A 6,434-nucleotide genomic window follows, 5' to 3' on the forward strand; every position below is an offset into this window, starting at 1 on the left:
CTGAACTGATAGCTCATCTACAAAATACAGATGCTTATTCCATAATGAGGATGACTGAGTGGGAAAATGCATGTAAGACACTTAGCAGCAAGAACACAAGCATTTAATATGAGAGCAGGTCTTGATTTTTACCTACTTCACCACAGGCCTCACAGCATCCTGTCTTTTTTCCTTTTCCCTTGGAAACAGGAGTGTCTGAGAGAACTGTGGTTGGATTTGATTTTTTTTTTCTTTATCATTTCTGCAATACTACTTTAGTGACCAGAAAGGAGAAAAAATCACTAATAAAAATGGATTAAGTTAAGCATACATGAGCAGTGCAACCTTCTCTCATCACCCTGGGATATATATTTAGTGCCACAGAAGGTAAAATGAGGTCACTCGGAAGTGGGTGGAAGGGTAGTCATCTCATCATGGGATGAATAATAACCAATGAGAAGAAAGAACCAGGGAGAAGGCAAGCAGATAATTTCTCCTTCTTGTCACCATTTTCTGTGGTTCTTCCTTGAGCCCTTCTGGAAAACTCCAGTGTGACAAGCAAATTTACACACCAAAGGACTTTCTGTGTTACACCATGGCTCACTGAGAAGACGTGGCCCGTCCAGGAACCTATCTCCTCAGATGCTCTGCATCGTTTCATTTTGCCTCACCTTCACCACTGTGAGCTTGCAGCTTCCAAGTGAAACATCAGGACTTGATTCCTTGCCTTGCCTCTGCTTTCCAGAAGACTCAGCACATTCTCGTGACCCACATGTTGGTTATGCCGTAGAGTTCATGGGGAGCCTTGGAAATGGAGGTCTCAAGTGTTTCTGCTGCCACTGCTGCTGCTGAGTCGCTTCAGTCGTGTCTGACTCTGTGCGACCCCATAGACGGCAGCCCACCAGGCTCCCCTGTCTCTAGAACCAGGCAATGTGGTTTAGTCAAATACAGAGGCAGATGTGGAGACAGGTGTCCGAGATTCAAGCCTTGGCTCTTGTGCTTATTAACTGTGTGACCTTTAATCTCTCTCATCAGCCTAATGGACATGACATTACCTGCCCTCCTTATCTTGAAATGCCATCATCAGGATCAGACAAGATAAGGTTTGAGAAAGCAAAGTGTAAGCCATGAAATAGCATAGAAATATACTAATAATATAATAGTTATTGCTATGGAACAAGGATTTAGTCTCACAATCTCTGTGGTTGCTTTCAGTCAAAACAAGATCACTGCTAAAAGTTCATAAAATTGTGCTAACTGCTGGTAGGTTATATGTGTTTTGGGGCTTTTATAGAAACAATACCCTACTAGAGGAGGGGTCACTAAACTATAACCAAATTCTGAGGGGTATTATCATTTTTATCTTTCATCTCATTCTTTTTCACTTCCATTTTAGTATATACTTTAGAAACAAAATTGAACATGTACATACGTATAACTAAATACATGTACACGTTAAGTATGTTCAGGGTGAGTAGCTGAAAGTACTTACAACAAGCCTCTCAGATCAGCCATGTTACTACATATTCGTCTGAACTCATGTAAGATGCTACATTATTTGAATATATCACAGTATATAGACCAACTTCCCTTTATTAAATTTGGCTGCCCCTAGTTTTATGGCCACAAACAATGATTCAGTAAACGCTTACAACTTGCTTTCTTCCAGACACCTGACGACTTGGTAAAGCCTGATGATGGGAACTTACTCTGATCTTGTCCAGCTCTGAGTTATGCATAGACCTAGTACTCAAAAGCCAGACCCAGACACAACTAGGCCATTGCTAAATTTTCCTTGGCTGACTGCAAATGTGCTTTACCTGCCTTGATGACAAATGGATTACACTGAAAATTTTCAAAGACTCCACTAATGTAGGAGTCTATAGACAGTAAAAATAATTTGAGGTGCCTCAGATTCCCCTACTCCTTACCTGTCCCTAGTTGTTCCTGACATAGTCCAGGGCTCTCTCCCTGGTGCAGTGGAGGGTGACTCCACCTTACTCTCCCACCCCAACTTGTGCTGGCTGGCTTCTAAAAACTCTAATTAGGCTGCAGCCTTTCCTGCCTTATGTATCTTTGATTTTATGGAGGATTCTGGAAGCTCTGTGAACCTGTACTCTGATTTGAATTATTAAAGCAGGTCAGTATGTATGCATTTAGAAGCAAGATTCTCTATTCAACCATCCTCTATATGAAAAGGAAATTTTTCAACCATCAGTTACCCACATGAATAGTCTTTTTATCCCCTCCCTTTTTTTCTTTCTTTGGCAATTTCTCCATTCTTTAGCTTTTCTCTTTTTCCTGTGCCCCCTTCTATCTTAATATAATGTACTGGGCTGTGAGCCAAGCAGCATTCTAAGGCCTGCGGGAACTGATTCACATCAGGTGTGTGCACGTTGCTTTTTATTTCTCCTTTCACTTGAGTTTAAGTTGATTTGACCCAAATCATTTTTAACTCTAGTACCAAACGTGAAACACTGGTTTGACCTGTGAAGCCAATGTTTTAATTACCATAAAACTGTAAGTTTTGTAAGGGCTTCTTTTGGTCACCATTGGAACTTCACAGTTAAGAGTATAGCTGATGTCCAATAATATTTATTGAATGGATGAATGAAGAAGCAACCACGCACTGAGGTGGGAGATAGGTTTAATCCAGCAACTGGCCCATTCAGACTTAGTATAAGACAAGGAAGAGATTCCTCAACCATAAAACTTGGACACTAAAGTAAAAGAGATTGGGGGACCATTGTTCACTATTCAGATCATAACTTTAAAGTTCTTCAGTGTCTAAAGAGATGGGTCTATTATTACCTACCATATTTACTCTAGAATTAAATTAAGAAAAGTCATCTGGAGATTTTGATTCAGAACAGTAGAGTCTGAGTCACATGTCCCCCTATGTGATGAGTCTTTAGACATGACACAAGGCTTTTGAGCTTCAGTTTATCTATAAAGGGCCTCCCCAGTGGCTCAGATGGTAAAGCATCTGCCCACAATGCAGGAGATCTGGGTTCAATCCCCGGGTGGGGAAGATCCCGTGGAGAAGGAAACGGCAACCCACTGCAGTATACCTGCCTGGAAAATGCCATGGACGGAGGAGCCTTTTAGGCTATAGTCAATGGTATCGCAAAGAGTCATACACAACTGAGCAACTTCACTTACCTATAAAACAAACGGAAACAGCATCTCCCTTACAGGCTGGTTACGATGATGGAATGAAAGAATCATTGGAACACTGAGTAATGATAAGGCTTCAATAAATTTGAGTTCTTTTCTCCATTTTTCCTTCTTTGCCCTTGCCAAGATGATTCAGTTACTGAAACACTGAAAGGATTTCTTCAAAGGATGGTTTCATGGCACAGAAATAAATGACCATTATATGGCTAAGTTACGATATATCAGGGACAGGGCGTCTGGAATTAAGGAACAGCAATCTGAACACAGATCTTGGGGAAAGGTTCCTAAGAGCTAGATTATTTTGCTTATTAGTAAGAACTGTACATTTCTTCACATCATTAGCTTCATAAACCTATAATATTGTATACAGTATACATACACATACATATACAAATACATACATATATATTTTTTAAGAGCTTTCACAACTCTTGTAGGTTGAATTGTATCCCCCCCTCCAATAAGATGTTCAAATTCTAACCCCAGGTACTTGTGAATGTGACCTTATTTAGAAACAGGATCTTTGTAGGTGTAATCAAGTAAAGATGAGATTGTATAGGATTGAGTGAGTGAGTGAGTGAAGTCGCTCAGTCGTGTCCGACTCTTTGCGACCCCATGGACTACCAGGCTCCTCTGTCCATGGGATTCTCCAGGCAAGAATACTGGAGTGGGTTACCATTTCCTTCTCCAGGGGATCTTCCCGACCCAGGGATCGAACCCGGGTCTCCCGCATTGGAGGCAGACACTTTAACCTCTGAGCCACCAGGGAAGCCCTAGGGAGGACCATAAATTCAAGGAAACGTTTCCTTGTTGTTGTTCAGTCACTAAGTTGAGCCCGACACTTTGAGACTCCACAAAGTGTAGCATGCCAGGCTTCTCTGTCCTTCACTGTCTCCCAGAGTTTGGAAAAATGATATCTCTGCTTTTTAATACACTGTCTAGTTTGTCATAGTTTTTCTTTCAAGGAGCAAGGTCTTTTAATTTTGTGGCTGCAATCAGCAGTAATTTTGGAGCCCAAGAAAATAAAGTCTGTCACTGTTTCCACTTTTTCCCCTTCTATTTGCCATGAAGTGATGGGACTGAGTGCCATGATCTTAGTTTTTTACATGTTGAGTTTTAAGCCAGCTTGTTGACTCTTCTCTTTCACTTTCATCAAGAGGCTCTTTAGTTCCTCTTTGCTTTCTGTCACTAGAGTGCTATCATCTACATATTTGAGGTTGTTGCTATTTGTCCCAGCAATCTTGATTCCAGCTTATGATTTATCAGCCTGGGATTTGCATGATGTACTCTGCATATAAGCTAAATAAACAGAGGGATGATATACAGCCCTGATGCACTCCTTTCCCAATTTTGAACCAGTCCATTGTTATGTGTCTGGTTCCTACTGTCACTTCTTGACCTGCATACAGGTTTCTCAGGAGGCAGGTCGGGTGGTCTGGTATTCCCATCTCTTTCAGAATTTTCCACAGTTTCTTGTGATTCACACAATCAAAGGCTTTGGCATAGTAAATGAAGCAGAAGTAGATTTTCTTTTTTAATTATCTTGCTTTTTTTATGATCTGATGGATGCTGGCAATTTGATCTCTGGTTCCTCTGCCTTTTCTGAATCCAGTTTGTATTATCTGGAAGTTCTTGGTTCATGCATTGTTGAAGCCTAACTTGAAGGCTTTTGAGCACTACCTTGGTAACATGGGGCTTCCCTGGTGGCTCAGATGGTAAAGTGTCTGCCCACAGTGTGGGAGACCCGGGTTCAATCCCTGGGTCAGGAAGATCCCCTGGAAAAGGAAATGGCAACCCACTCCAGTATTCTTGCCTGGAGAATCCCATGGACAGAGGACCCTGGTAGGCTACAGTCCATGGGGTTGCAAAGAGTCAGACATGACTGAGTGGCTTCACTTTCACTTTCACTTTTGGTAACATGGGGCTAGCACTTACACCACAGGACTAGGAGAAGATGACATCAGAGGTAGACAGCTTGCCCGAGATACTGAACCTGACTGACTGGAAAAACCAAGATGGCAGAGTTGGAGGACACGTGCTCATCTTCTGAGAGAATGCTGAAACACCGAAATCACACCTAGCTGTTGAACAACCGTCGACAGGGGGATGGTTTCTTGTAAGGAGAGAAAAATTTGGCGGTATAGAGACACACAGAGAGAAGACAGCCAGGTAAACATGGAAAGAAACACCTGGAGCCACCAAAAGTTGGAAGAAGCAAGGAAGGATTCTAGCCTTCGAAGGGAGCATGTCTCCACTGGCTCCCTGATTGCAGACTTCTAGCCTAAAGAACTGTCTGAGAATAAATTTCTGTTGCTTTAAGTCACTCAGCTTTTTATAGCAGCCCTAGGCAACTAATAATAATAATAATACATTATTAATAACAATATAATAATATATAATGTAAAATATAATATATAACATAAAATAAAATATATAATATAAAAATATAATTTTATTATTAATAATAAAATAATAATAATAATAATAGGCTTCCCTGTAGCTCAAATGGTAAAGAATCTTCCTGTGAGGCAGGAGACCAGGGTTCAATCCCTGGGTTGGGAAGTTCCTCTGGAGAAGGGAATGGCAATCCACTCCAGTATTCTTGCCTGGAGAATTCCATGGACAGAGAAGCCTGGCAGGCTACAGTCCGCGGGGTCGCAAAGAGTTGGACACAACTGACTGACTAACACACAGGCAACTAATACAATAGACTTCTTGCAGTTTCACAATTTCACAAAATTTTAACACTGATCTTGTACTGACTAAAAAGGCAAGTGAACTCATTAGACCAAATTCATGGTTGACAGTGCTACTTATTATCTGTATGTCACCTTATGGCTTACTCATAAGGCTTTCTCAAACCTTATCTTGTCTGATCCTGATGATGGCATTTCAAGATAAGGAAGGCAGGTAATATCATTTCTATTAGGCTGATAACAGACATTAAAGGTCACACAGTTAATAAGAACGAGAGCCAAGGCTTGAATCTTGGACACCTGTCTCCACATCTGCTTCTGTCTTTGACTAAACCAAATTGCCTGGTTCTAGAAACACTTGAGACCTCCATTTTCAAGGCTCCTCAGGACCTCCACGGCATAACCAACATGAGGATCACGGGAATGTGCTGATTCCTCTAAAATGCAGAGGCAAGGCAAGGATTGAAGTCCTGGTGTTTCACTTGGAAGGTGCAAGCTCACAGTGGTGAAGGTAAGGCAGAAGGAAGCGATGCAGAGCATCCGAGGAGTTAAGTTCCTGGACAGGCCACGTCTTCTTTGTGA

General features: G+C 41.5%; 1 non-coding gene across 1 annotated transcript; it reads left to right on the plus strand.

Moving 5' to 3' along the window:
- Positions 1–2,938: 2,938 nt before the first annotated feature.
- Positions 2,939–3,010, plus strand: TRNAC-ACA (transfer RNA cysteine (anticodon ACA)). Its single transcript has one exon. It is a non-coding gene; the product is annotated as a tRNA-Cys (tRNA).
- The last annotated feature ends 3,424 nt before the right edge of the window (positions 3,011–6,434 follow it).

The sequence above is a fragment of the Capricornis sumatraensis genome, chromosome 20 (assembly GCF_032405125.1).
Source record: "Capricornis sumatraensis isolate serow.1 chromosome 20, serow.2, whole genome shotgun sequence".
In the NCBI taxonomy this organism is placed as follows: domain Eukaryota; kingdom Metazoa; phylum Chordata; class Mammalia; order Artiodactyla; family Bovidae; genus Capricornis; species Capricornis sumatraensis.